This window comes from Neovison vison, chromosome 1 (assembly GCF_020171115.1).
Source record: "Neovison vison isolate M4711 chromosome 1, ASM_NN_V1, whole genome shotgun sequence".
In the NCBI taxonomy this organism is placed as follows: domain Eukaryota; kingdom Metazoa; phylum Chordata; class Mammalia; order Carnivora; family Mustelidae; genus Neogale; species Neogale vison.
In genome coordinates this window covers 242,740,245-242,753,781 of record NC_058091.1, presented here as the reverse complement: position 1 = coordinate 242,753,781, position 13,537 = coordinate 242,740,245, and the positions used below count along the sequence as shown (strand labels likewise).

At 42.9% G+C, this 13,537-nt stretch overlaps 1 protein-coding gene across 1 annotated transcript in view; it reads left to right on the top strand.

Moving 5' to 3' along the window:
* The first annotated feature begins 5,515 nt into the window (after window positions 1-5,515).
* The window catches only part of SMAD5 (SMAD family member 5), a 54,054-nt gene continuing 46,032 nt past the window's right edge, over window positions 5,516-13,537 (top strand). Inside the window, exon 1 of the mRNA XM_044227025.1 lies at window positions 5,516-5,614. The gene's annotated coding sequence lies outside the window, so the exon portion shown is untranslated. The remainder of the gene's footprint in view (window positions 5,615-13,537) is intronic.

Sequence of the window (13,537 nt, the reverse complement as noted above, 5' to 3'; positions counted from 1 at the left end):
GTATAGGCTCGTGTCATTGGGACTCTAAGGAAGATCTTTAGAGCCCTAGGCACAGCCCGATTGGTGGATTTTTGTCATGGCTTCTCCTCTGTGTCTCAGCTCTGCTTCACTCTCTTGGCTTCATTGCCAAGCATACTCCCTCCACATGGTGGCTAACATGTAGCTTAGCATGTAGCTCAACATCCATACATCAGTCTAAGGGATAATACATGTTATTTCCTTGGACTATATGACTGTCTATGAACCAATCATGGTGGCCTGGGTAGGGGAGGAACTATGATAACCTTCCTGGGTCATGTGCCCATCTCTGGAGTTGCGTGTCTGGGACCATGCTTAATACCAAAGAGGAATGGTACCACAAAGGAAACAGGAGAAAGGGGTTTTGAGAGTATGGCAGGCAGCCAAAATCCACAACTACTATAGTCCAGCAGAGACATTAGAGGGGAGTTCAAGGACCTAGGGTTCATTAGCCAAGTGCAAGACGGAAATGGATATTTGGGAATTGTCTGCAATAGATAGTACCATAGGCTGGTGGGGGAATGAAATCACCTATTCAAGTAAGAAGGGAAGAGGGTCTACTGTTGGATAAAATGCATGGGGATTTTATGCAACAAACGAGTTTGCTAAGAGTGTTGGAGAGGTTGCTGGTGTAGCGGTGAAAACACATGCCTTCCATTGTGCTTACTGTGTGCCAGGTTTGGTTCTAAGTGTCTATCAAGGTTCTATTCATTTAATCCTCGTAACAATTCTGTTATTTGGATCCTACTCTTATCCCCATTTTGCAGATGAGGAAACTAAGGGACAGATTGGCTATGGAACTTGTGCAAGGTCACACAGGGAGTAAGGGAGACAGTCGGTATTCAAACCAGGAAGTCTGGCTTCAGAGTTCAGGTGGCCAAGATTTTAGGCACTTAAAAGGCATTCTAGAGAACGTGAACTTCTGTCTCCTTCCCCTCTCCCCAGTTCTATAGCATTCCCAGATTTTTACCTGCTGCTCTGGATTTGGGGCAGGGGGCACATGTGGTCTGGCTCATCTGAGACCACATCTCTGAGGATGAAAAGTGAGAATGTAGAACTGGGAAGCTCAGTTGAATTAACTCGGAGGGTGTTTGCTGTCAGGAGGAACAGATGCTGTTTAAGTCAGGAAGAAATGAACGTTCACTCCAAGCCCTGCTTTAGAAAGCCTCTTTGTTTTATGACTCTGGGTGCAAGCGACCCTTTTAATTTTGTGTTTTGGATTCCAGCCATAGGAGGCCTTCTTTAATGTAGCAGATGGCTGCAGGCAGGCAAGCCAGGTTCCTGAATTCTGCATCCAGCAGCCCTCCCTTGAGAGGAATCTCCCAATTATGTTGCCCTGAAAGAGAGAAGAGAAGAGGACTTAAAATGGACACATTAAATTTACACCACAGGGAAAGTTACCACTGCTTTAAGCATCTGCAAACATTTGGGGGGTCAGGCAAACCTTTGAGCAGCTGATGAAAGGTTTAGATTTTTTTGTTGTTGTTGCAGAAAGTGTGTACATAGATATATACACAAAAGTGTGCATATTCATTCCAGGGGATGAGGGGGTCACAAGGTCTCTCCTATCTTTCCCTGGAGCTTCAAGGGGTCCATGGCCTGGATAGTCCCGAGCCTCCAGGAGAGGCAGCTGTCATTCTTTTATCTTATGTTTCTTTCTTTCTTTCTTTTTGAATACATTAAGATTCTCTACATCTGAGTTATGAAAATAAAGGGTCTGTGGACTATTAAGGGATAATTTCTTACCAGAACACTTGGATTTTACAAGTGGGGGGGCGGACAACCTTTCAAATGTTGCATAAAATCAGTTTAGTGTACTCTCTGGTTTGCACAGAACCGTCAGGCTTGTTCTATTAAATAGTAACGTGAATTTTCTTTGGAGAATTTTAACATAAAGATTTTTTTTCTCTCAGATTTTTTTTTAAAGATTTTATTTATTTGAGAGAGAGAAGGAGCATGAGCAGGGAAGGGGCAGGAGGAAAGGAATAAGGACACTCCACGCTGGGTGAAGAACCTGACGCAGGGCTCAATCCCACAACCCATGAGATCATGAACTGAGCTGAAATAAAAAATGGACGCTCAACAGACTGAGCCACCCAGGTGCCCCTCTCTTGGATTTTTTTGTATACCATTTCTTTGGACGCTCACTCTTCTCACACTTTTCTGCATTTAGCTCTGCCTCCTGCACTGTTTCTAATATTAAGATTGGAGGCGGAGCTAGTCTGTCAAGTTTGAGAACAAATCAGAATGTTTAGAACTTGGGAAGTTATCTTTTTTGTTTCCAGGACACTGTCCAGAAGAGTCACTCCAACTCAGACATTTCTTCCTCTCATGTCCAATTGCCCTGAATGTCTCAGGAAGTGGGAGTTTTTGAGGTGGCTACTAGGTAGGACCCTTTATAGATCTCTGTGGTCACCGATGCGTCTATACTGGGTGACTTCTCCAGACATCATTGCATTCTTCCAATTTTACTGGGTGTGCACTGGTTGTTAAGGGAGAATCTTCAGAGCTAGAGCAAAAGATGGAATTGTCATATTTATTAAGGATACTGACACCAAAACCAATTTGCCTCAATTACCCTAAATCTTAAATTCAAAGTTAAGAATATGGAAAGACTGAGTTAACTATTCCAATTCCATAGATGATTTCATCTTTCCTGAAAATTACCTTCTTTTTGGTTCTGGAAAATTCAAGGTGGGAGTAGGTCATGGGCTAAACATTAAGGCTGATTTGTTCCACCCAATGAACAGCTAAAACAATTATTTTTATTTAATTTTAGAAATAAAAAGAAAAGGCTCATTTTTCCCCTAAGCATCAATTCAATTAAAGAAAACCTATTTGGGACTTCGAACAGGGTTTCTCATCCTCAGCACGATTGACATTTTAGGTAGATAACTCTTGGTAGAACGGGGCTGTCCTGTATATTGCACAGGACTTAGCAGCTTCTCGGACCTCTACCTGATAGAGGCTGTTAGCACCACTCTCCTAGATGCGACAGTCATGACCGTTTTCAAACATTGCCAAATATTCCCCTGGGGAGGAGGGCACAGTCACCCCTGGTTGAGAAGCACTGACCTATATTATCCAGAAATGGATTTCTTTACAAATAAAGTAAGATTGAGGATTGAAGCTCCTTTTATCTGATCCTCATGGGAGAATGCGGAACTAAAAAATCAGTTTATCTATTTTGATGTCCCACAGAGACTGTATCTAAGTGCTCAGATTAGCCCATTCTACATTTGTTTTTAGAAATCATTTGATCGTTAAAAACAGGAACTTCCTTACTCCATTCCTAGGGCTTCAGCATGCCATCTCATTGACTATTTGATAATCTTTTTTGACTATCTAGACCTTTAGTGATCTGTCTGATTTTCTATATCCTATGAGTCTGGGTAATTTCTTCACTCTTGGGGAGGCATCTTTTGGGCTCTTAAAGTTTCTATTCCTCCTTCTATGTTATCTCTTCCAACTTCAGACCTAAGTTGAGCCCACATAGCCACTTGGAGAGGATGGAGTCTCTTCTTGCTGTGATCAGTACATGAACACATAGTGCAGGAAACAAAACTGTGGGCTTTGAGATTACCGATGTGAGCGTTCATAGGAATCCTGCAATCACAAATTGTTCCTTGCATAATGTGCGGTGACTGTGAGACAGCAAATGGTTTTGGGGAGGATTTTATTGGCTGTTTGAAGTGTGGAATGGCTCTAGTACACAAAATATTTAAACCAAATTGTTATGTCTTACAATGTTCAACAAAACACTCTGCAAACATTAGTTCTGGAAGAAAAAAAATAAAAGGCACCCTCCAAGGCAGGGTTATGGGCACTTCTGGGAGCTGTAAACTCATGCAGGCTCCAGAAATATGTGCCTTCCAAGGACTGGAAACTTCTGAATTACCAACAAATAATCAGTGAGCCTGACAAAGAGTTAAAGTACACAGACTTTACTTTCACCAAATTTATGATGTAGTAAAGAGGTTTAAGACGCAGACCTGAGACTGCACACCAATGGTCAGTAGGCTAAATCGGGACCATGGCTTTTTCTGGCTTGGCTTGGAGAGGATCAGCCTCCTGAATGTCTGAGAAAGGGAGAAAAAGCGAGAAAGAATGAAAGAAGTGGCTAAGCATATAAAAGTGAGATTTTTTTGCATTAACATCCAGATTTCCAGCTGTTTTTGAAAAATCAGAAGATCTGCCAACACGGGCCCTTATTCCATTTCCCCATGGTGGCAGTTGGCTGGACTGGAGCAGCAGCTGCCCCTTTGATCAGAATGTGCACTGTTGGGTCCCCCCATCCTGGCCCACTGCACTTCCTCACCAGGCCCCTGTCCCATTCAAGATAGCCACTTCTCTTGCTGAGACTTTTGCAACATTTACTTAGTCTTTTCACCATGGGAACAAACTGCGGACGCCCTGGTCAAAATAGCAGCTGCCCATTTGTGCAAGAGGGTGCTGGCTCAGGCCATGGAGTTGATAATAGAAAGTAGTGAGAAATCAGATTTGGCATATATTTTGAAGGTAGAATTAATAAGATTTCATGATGGATAGAATTAGGCTATGAGGGAGAAGATTTGGAAATGACTCCAATTTTGATTTTCACTTAGATTAATTGACTGAAAAAGGAAACCTACGGCGGAGTACTGGAAAACCCGGGTTGAACTTTTAAAATGAGAACAAAATTATTTAAAAGTTTTCCTTCACTAGTACTCTTCAAACTGGACACCCTAGGTGGTACCACTATCATATTCTGGGAAAGGCTGATGCTTTGGAGGAATTTTGAGGAAAAGAGCAAAGAAAAGAGCCCAATTGCTAAGGGAGAGACTTAGGTTCTTGCCCCAGGAGGCGGAGTGGAGGGATGCCAGCCTACAGGTGACCTTTGGGCACCTCAGTGGCCTCACCTGTCCAGAAGAGTGTGTGTATCTTGAACTATTGGGGTTGATCTCCCAATACGTGGACAATCCTAATTTGGGGAACTCCCAAGTTCAGGCCCTGCTGGGGGTGGGGGGAGGACAGCAGAGGCTCCAGGATTTCTCTATGGGAGGGGTTCTAGGGCTGCTGCTCAGAAGTTTATTTTGAAGCTAGTTTTTATAGAAAGAGGATTCTCTTCATTTAGATTTATATAGTTACTTTTAAAAAAATCAATAAAAGTAGCAAACTTGTGTCTTAAGATTTTTCTACAGTTTTTATATGACTGAGAAAATCTGCAATTGTCCCTATCCAGGGCAATAGTTTTATTTTCTTACAGTGTGGGTTGCTTTGGTTAGTGGAGACTACTAGCGGCCATTGTGGCGATGGGAACTCACCGACTCCCACGCCTGGGCCTGGCCATAGCCACAAGAGCCTCGGGCGGATCTGAAGCCAGGCTTGGCCGCACGGAGCCAAGCGCAGAGGCTTCCTTCTCTCTGGCCTCGCAGCGGTCACTCGGGCTCTCGCGCGCATGCGCGGACCCCAGCGGCGTCCTCCCCGGCTCCTTCCCTCCCTCATCCGGGTCCTGGGCGAGCGGGCGCCGTGCGCGTGTCCCGCGGCCGAGCTGCTAATAAAGTTGCACTGAGGGGAAGCGCGGCGACGGCGTCGGGGGAGTGCGTCCAGCCGGCGGGTGAGTGAGTGCGGGGCCCCGGGGCGGGCGGGCGAGCGGGGCCGGGGACTGCATTTTCTTCCGGAACGCGGCTCGCCCTCAGGGCTGGAGTCAGGCCGAGGTGGGGGCGTTGGGCCGCGGGCGGAACGGAAGCCGCCCGGGCCTGCGGGGCAGGAGGTAGGCCGAGTCCCGGCCTGCAGAGGTTCGAGCGGCCGAGGATGGGGCGGCCCGTCCAGCTGCGGAGGCCTTCTTGCGGCCGGGGTGGGGGGTCCCTAGGCTGGTAGGCTGGCCTTGGTTCCCGCGTCGCCTTTGCCGCCGGGACTGTGGAGCGAGGCGCTCCGGACGCCCCCTGGGGGGATCCCAGGCCGCGCTTGGGTCCGGAGGAGCGGTTTGTTGTACCTCTTCTAAGCACCACCCTCAGTCACACCCCTGGTAGGATCGCCGAGCTCGGTCGAGCCGTCTGATCGGCTACCCTGCAAAGCTGTCCAGTGGCTTGATGAATCTGTGCCGCCGTCGCTTTGTGTTTCAGAGATAAGGATCCACGCTTATCGGTGGGAATTACACTCTGGGCACTTGTGACCTGCTACTGCACTCAGCTGGTAGTTAGACCTGGTTTCTGCCACTTGCCGTGCCCGTTTTCAGCACCGCAAAGAGTTCTTGTGCTTTCTTGTAAACTTTCGCATTAGTGCAAGGAGAATGCCTAGCCGGGCTGTCTGTTTGCCTTCATCATATTCGGTCTCTGCCGGGTCTTTCACTTTAGTTATCAGTAGTCAAATTCATACTCTGGCCTCTCCCCCTCCCCCTCCTTTTCCCCTCTCTTCCCCTTTCAGCTGCTGTTATTACGTGGAGTTTGGAGGCTAAGCTTTGAAAACTCCCATGTGGCGCCCCTCTTAAGTCAGAGCATGCTCAGTAGCCCAAAACAGATTTTGGTTGCAAAAAGAACTGGGGCGAGGATAGCCCGGGTATTTGGACGTGTGCCCGATTTCTAACAAAATGTTCCAATTCTGGTTTTTTGATGGCATTGGAGAATGGAGCTGTAGGCCATCCTGGAGGTGAGGAATGCCTGAACACCCTGGGCCAGATCACTATCTTGATTGCAGAGACATTGTTTCCTGACCAGCTGGAGGTCTAGAAGGGGGGTTGGGGGAAACATTCCTGGCTGCTTCTGCGTTTCAGTGGGTGTGGTGCTAAGTATATCTTGTTTACCTTATCTTTCTGTGGAAAAAGTTTTGAAGTCTGGTTGGGTTTGTCACATCATGCGTGTTGCCTAGCACTCCCCAAAGTGTTCTTATCTAGCAACAAAGGCTGGATAGGTGGAGGTTGTGGCTTGGCTTCACAGAAATTGAGGGGAAAGTGTTCTTGAGTTGCTGTTTTTTAAAAAAAAAATTAGATTAGATTGAAGTTATCAAAAACTAGAGTACTTGAATTTCCATAGAGTACCCAAATTGCCCAGAGTGGGTTTTCAGATTTAATTTGAAATCTGAAAGGCTCAAAAACCCTAGTCCTAGTAGATTTAGTGACATTGCAGGTAGGGTTAAATTTCTGCTAGATGTCAGTGCTATAGTGGGTGTTGTAAGGAAAACAGTACTTAGAAATAATGTGACAGTTTCACATGTATTGATCAGAATACTGTTAGGAAATTAGTGTGATCCAAATTTAGTAAGTAATGGATTATTTACACATTTGTACAAATTCCTCCCCCCCCCCCTTTTACTCCTTTGGTGGCTATTTCTTTCCCTCTGCGGTGAACCCTGAGGTTACAAGAATACAGAACAACTCAGACAATTGAACGAAAGTTACCTTCACAAAGGTGATACATAATATGTTATAGATTTTTAAATTTAATTTTTGTTTTGATTGTTTGCATGATTACATCCTCCTTTCTTTCCCTCTATATTGCAGATCCCTCAGTGTGCCTTTCTTTTTCACATAGCTGTTTTTATTGCATAAATGTTTCTGTGTCTCTTTGTTACAAAGATTTACTTTTATCCTTCCATTTTTGAGATCTGAAAGCTCAAATAGGCAGGAAAAGTTAGGTGAACCTCCTCAGCTCACTTCCTCTTAGATTTTATATGCATCCATATGATACAGTCTGATAAGAAGGAGGAAAGCCAGTGGTGAACTGCGGGAAAAGAGAAGAATAAAATATTTTTGTAGATTCTGTGCAGATTTGGTGGTATTATCTACTTGTCTGGTTCACATAGGTAGGCGCCACAGAAATGGGTATATTGATATGTGTTGCATTTCTTTCCCCTCTGGCAAAGTCAGCTATTAATTTCAGTGGGAGACAGTGGCAGAATGTTGTTACTAATGAGGTTTGAATCAGATTGTTGTTTACTGTTGATTATGTAACATGTTGCTGGAAGTATTATTAAAAGTTTCCTTCTGCAGCAAGGTAGGGGCAAGTAAATTCTGCTTACTCTTCACTGGGTTTTAATTCTTGGCTGAACCTGAAGGCACATTACACTATAACCATAATTATACCTGGGCAGCCTGTCTGTTTCCTGTTTTCATCATGAACCCAAACATTATGATTTGCAGTGATGATCTTTTTTGTCCTTTGCATTAAACAGAGGCAATATGTTTTCTCTGTTTACTGAAAACAGATTTGTAACTTGGTCAAATCAAAGATACTGGCTTCTTAGTGTTTTGAAGACTAGGCAGTAAAATACCAGTTTTTCATCTTAGTAATTTAAATTCAAATACTAATACTATCTTTAAAAAATCCGTTTCACACATACTGTTTGATAGTATTTTATGTAAATTTTAATATTACCAGTAGCTTCTAGAGTTTTTGAATTAAGAAAGCCCTTTTTGTTTATGACTTATCAGTGTTTATTATTACCAGATCTATATGTTGGCTTAGGCACTGAGCCACGCATTTGGGTGAATTTAACAGCCTCCTTGAGTGTATTTTAAGATATAGCCACCTTTATTCCTTTGATTTATCATTCTTCAGTGTTTTCTTCGGGACTGTCAGTGTTCCCGTCTTGTGTGTGTGTATGTGTGTGTGTTTCATACTAACCACAAAGAAGAAGCCAAAATAGTTTATTTCTTTAGATGTTAACCACTGCTTTCCATCTAGTAGGTTTGCCTGTCTACTCATAAGGTCAAAGATGTTGAAGAAAATTTCTTCTTATAAAGGACAGCCGCAGTCTGAGGGATGATTTTTGTCTCTATCAGTCTGAATATTCTGGACAAGAGAGTTATCTGGAAGAATAGGACCCAAGAAGGCTGCACAGAGATAGGGTGCTTTCCCACCAAAAAAGGTGATGCACAACCCCAGGAAGGATGTCCATGTTTCTCAAACCTTGTTTGTGTACTTCCAAAGCTAACAGCATAATAGAATTGAAATTTTTAGTGCTATATTATCCAGTTTATTGCCTTTGTCTAGAACTGTGAATCTGATAGGTTTGTTTACTAGTTGGAAGTTGAAGACATACAGTTCTTTTGGAAGAATTATTAAAATTTAGATTGTTGTTAGGACAACATCTCCCATTTTCATATGTTACTTTCATATTCTAAATTTTATTTTTTTAAAAATTTGAAAAGATGGGATAATTACATAGTAGGTTTTTCAGAAGTAGTCATCTAGTTCCTAGCTTTTTAGTTTTGGTGGTTTTTTTTTTGTTTTTTTTTTGCTTTTGTTTTGCTTTGGGCAGCTGAGGGGAGAAAATTTTGCCCCTGTCATAGTAGAGAGGTGGTTTCAGTGAGTTTTCTTCCTGCTTTTATTGTAGTATTCCCAAACTTGGTTGTGATAATATTTTAGAAGAATTCCTTATTAGACCATTCTGTATGGATAGTACCATAATTATAATTGACTTTGGAAGCTGGTGTTAAAGTACATTTTGTAAACAGGTTTTGCTCTTGAGTTCTGTGGTGTACCAGTCTCTGTCTAAAAGGTATATACAATTTACAGACTAGTATACTCTGAAAATTTGGCAACGGTTTGATGTGTTGTGAGAGTCTAACTAGATTTTTCCTTTTGACTTCTATGTATATTTTGTTACTGCTCAAAATAACAGTAAGAAAGAAAGTGGTGTCACCATCCCTCCTTTCTCTGAGCATAGCACCTGGAGTTCTGAGAAGTGTCTTACACTTTTCAAATGTAACTGTGATCTCAATACAGCTGGTGCTTTCAAGGCAAGTTTTGTTTTGTTCAGTTTTGTTTTCATGATGTGTTAGGATCTGTCTTGCATCCTATCTGGTAGGCTGTATAACTTCAAATCTCGTTATTCTGGTTTGTATGTTCCTAGGAAAGGGGTACTGCAGAGATACTTCAAAGCTAGTCTTCTGTTTTTCTTTCCCTTTATTTACATCTCTGTGCCCACTTAAGTGAGTGCCTGCTTAACTCACTGACCATTTCCACTCTTTGGAGGTGGAAGTGTAAATTAAATGACTGATGACAGGAACCGAAAAGGTACCCAGAGCCATATTTGCTCCCTTTTCTTCTGTGTGACTTGAACTCTCAGATACCTGCACATGAGGTATCTGGAGAACATCTTCCTAAAGCATTGTGTATGCAGGTTAGTGCTTTGTGCTCCTGAGACACATTTTAGAGTATAATGATTTGGTGTCTGCCTTTGACGATTTTATAATTTAAAGGAAAGCACTATAATGATTGACCAGCTCTGTGTCTATTCCTGTGTCTACAAGCCTGTACAAGTATACTCCCAACACATCTGGTAGTAATATAGGAAATCTTGCAGGCTCTGTGGGGCTGAGTATACATCTAGATCAGGCTCTGCTTAATTAGAGGACTTAGAGGAGCAGGTGAAGTTTAAAGAGTGATTAAAAACTGGGAGATAAAAAGAAATAGAGACTTGTGTGGGCACAAAGAGAGACTATGTAAGATTATTCTGTGAGAAGTGTCAGAGAACATGAGTTCAGCTCCTGAATGGCCTTGAAGTCCACTATGAGAACTTTGATATCTTGGAAATTGAGAACCACGATTGGGAAAAGTGGAGATTGAAGTGTTTCTCTACCAGAAGTTATTTCAGTGCCCATGTGATTGTAGCTCCACTTTCTTATAGATGTTCCCATAAAGAATGGGATTTCTGAATTTAGGAAAGCTTGTAGGCAAGCTTGCTCTTGGTTTCTCTTCTCTGCCTGCTGCCATGGATGTGGCTTACATGTTTTAGTAATTGTGTGACTGGATCTGGGCTTGGTTTGATGCTAGTGGTGCTGATACTTGGTGACTGCTATTGGTATTAGAACCATAGGGAAGGATATTTTTTAAACTTTACCTCCACCAGCCACAAAAAAGTTACCTTTGGAACAAAGTGACTTTCTTCTGTCACAGATGATCCTGAGGGCCTTGGTTCTCAAACCTCCTGCAAATCTGGGACTCTTGTTAAAATAGTGGGAGGTAGGCCCCTAGTCTCAGACCTCATGAATCTGAATTTTGTGGAATGGTTATGAGAAATTTCCTTCTTTAGAATCCCCATTTGTAATTCTTTTCTACAGGTTTGGCTGAGATTATGGCAGGTTGTGACCCATACGGGCATTTATTTGTGTGGGTTGATGTGCTCAGCAGGTTTCTGTTTTGGCTAACAGTGTTGGGTGAAATTTTTGGATTGGTTGCTTGCCTTTTATTTTGGATTGAAGCAGTTAGGTGTTGGAGCAGAAAGTGAGGGAGCTGTTTCTATGAATTGTTTTGTCAAGTCTGGGCATGAGTCCTGTGTGTGCATGTGTGTCTGGGGATGAGTGTGGAAGATGGTTTGTACATATCTTTATGGGAGTTGGTTAAGAGGTCCCACTCAAGTAGTTGAGGTAAGAACAGGATCTTTGGGTGTTTGCTGTTAGTATGATTTCATTGGAAGTGGAAGCCTGGTAAAGCTTAATAACATTTCATTCATACATTTAATGTATGTAAAATATAACTCCTGATCTTCCTTTAGCTCTGCTATCAGTCTTCCCCCAGATCAGTTGATTGCAAATCCTGTTCTTCCAGTAGTGAGTACTGACACCTTGGAATCATTGTTGACTCTTCTGTTCTCACATTCCCAGTATCTCTTCCATCAGGAAACTTACTGTTCCCTAAAATGTATGTGAAGTTACCTACTTCTCACCACCCAACTGCCATCACTCTGGTCTAAGCCATTATCATCTCTCACATAGCTGACTGCAACTCCGAGCTGGTCTCCAGCTTTTACCCCTGCTTATTTATTCTCAACACATCAGCCAGAGTATCTCTTTAATAATGTTGGTCAGAAACTGTCATGTCTCCATCAGAGTGCTCGCAAATGTGTTCGCATTTGACTTACAACCAGTGCCCTTAAATGCAAGTCTCTTACCTATTTAACCCCATTTCTTATTTCCCACTCCTTGTTCACTTTATTCTCAGGCTGCACTGGTCTTGCAGTTCCCCGAGCTTGTCAGACATGCTTCTGCCTTGGAACTTTTACATTGCCTGCTGCCTTTGCCTGAAGTGATTTTCCACAAATACTTGCCTGGCTTATTCCTATTTCCTTCAAGTTTTGACTCTGTTGGTGCCCACTCCAGTGAGGCCCAGCTCAGCCATCCTATTTAAAATCACACCTCTCCCATACACCATTTCACTATTTCCCATTTACCTTCCTCTGCTTTATTTTTCTCCATGGCACTTTTCACCTAACAAACTATAAATCACTTGTTTATTGTCTTTTATGTGTCTCCCTCCACTAGAGTGTAACACTACATGAGGACAGAGGTTTTGATTCCCTTTATTCACATGTGTATTCCCAGCTCCTAGAATGCTACCTCAAAAGATACTTTATTTTTTTTTTTTTTTTAAGATTTTATTTATTTATTTGACAGAGGGAGAGAGATCACAAGTAGGCAGAGAGGCAGGCGGAGAGAGAGGAGGAAGCAGGCTCCCTGCTGAGCAGAAAGCCCACGTTGGGGCTCAATCCCAGGACCCTGAGACCATGACCTGAGCGGAAGGCAGAGGCTATAACCCACTGAGCCACCCAGGCGCCCCAAGATATACTTTTGAATGAATTACTTGAATACATTTAACAAGTTCTCTGAATATGCTTAGTATTGTTTCTTAAAGATTACATTCTAGTGGGAGAGGAAGAAAATCAGGTAAGTCAACAAATAATTACATATTGGTTTGTAGAGTGAAGGAAATGAACACGGTATTGGGATTGGGGGAAACTGACTTTATATAGGATTATGGGGGTGATGTCAGGGGAAGGTCTATGGGATGACAGCTGAAGTTGAAGCCTGAATGAAGAGAGAGCTTGGAAATTAGTGACTGAGGCTTGAGGAAAGCAGTTCAGGCAGAGAATGGCATTTGTAAAATCTCTGAGGTACAAGACATTCCGGTATAGGAAGATAAGTGCTTTTAAAAGATGAATTGGGAGCAGAAGTTGTTTGCCCTAGCTTCTCATTGATTTTTCTTAAACTTCAGCCTCCAAATTTGTATAATTCTAGATACAGTGGAGAGAATTCTTTTGAAATACGAATGTCTCTTGAAATGTAAATGTAAATCCCTCTTTTTTTTTTTTTTTTAAAGAGTTTATTTATTTGACAGAGAGAGATCACAAGTAGGCAGAGAGGCAGGCAGAGAGAGGAGGAAGCAGGCTCCCTGCTGAGCAGAGAACCTGATGTGGGACTCCATCCTAGGACCTGGGATCATGACCCAAGCCGAAGGCAGAGGCTTTAACCCACTGAGCCACTCAGGCGCCCCTGTAAATCCCCTCTTTAGTAAGAATTTAATATGGCTGAAGTACAACTGGACTTTGGTTTGAAATTTGTTTTTCCCCCTGACTGTACAAGAAGTACATTTACTTTAAGAAGTGCAGAATTGGGGTGCCTGGGTGGCTCAGTGGGTTAAAGCCTCTGTCTTCAGCTCAGGTCATGATCTCAGGGTCCTGGGATCGAGCCTCGCATCAGGCTCTCTGCTTGGCAGGGAGCCTCCTTCCTCCCTCTCTCTCTGCCTTCCTCTCTGCCTACTTG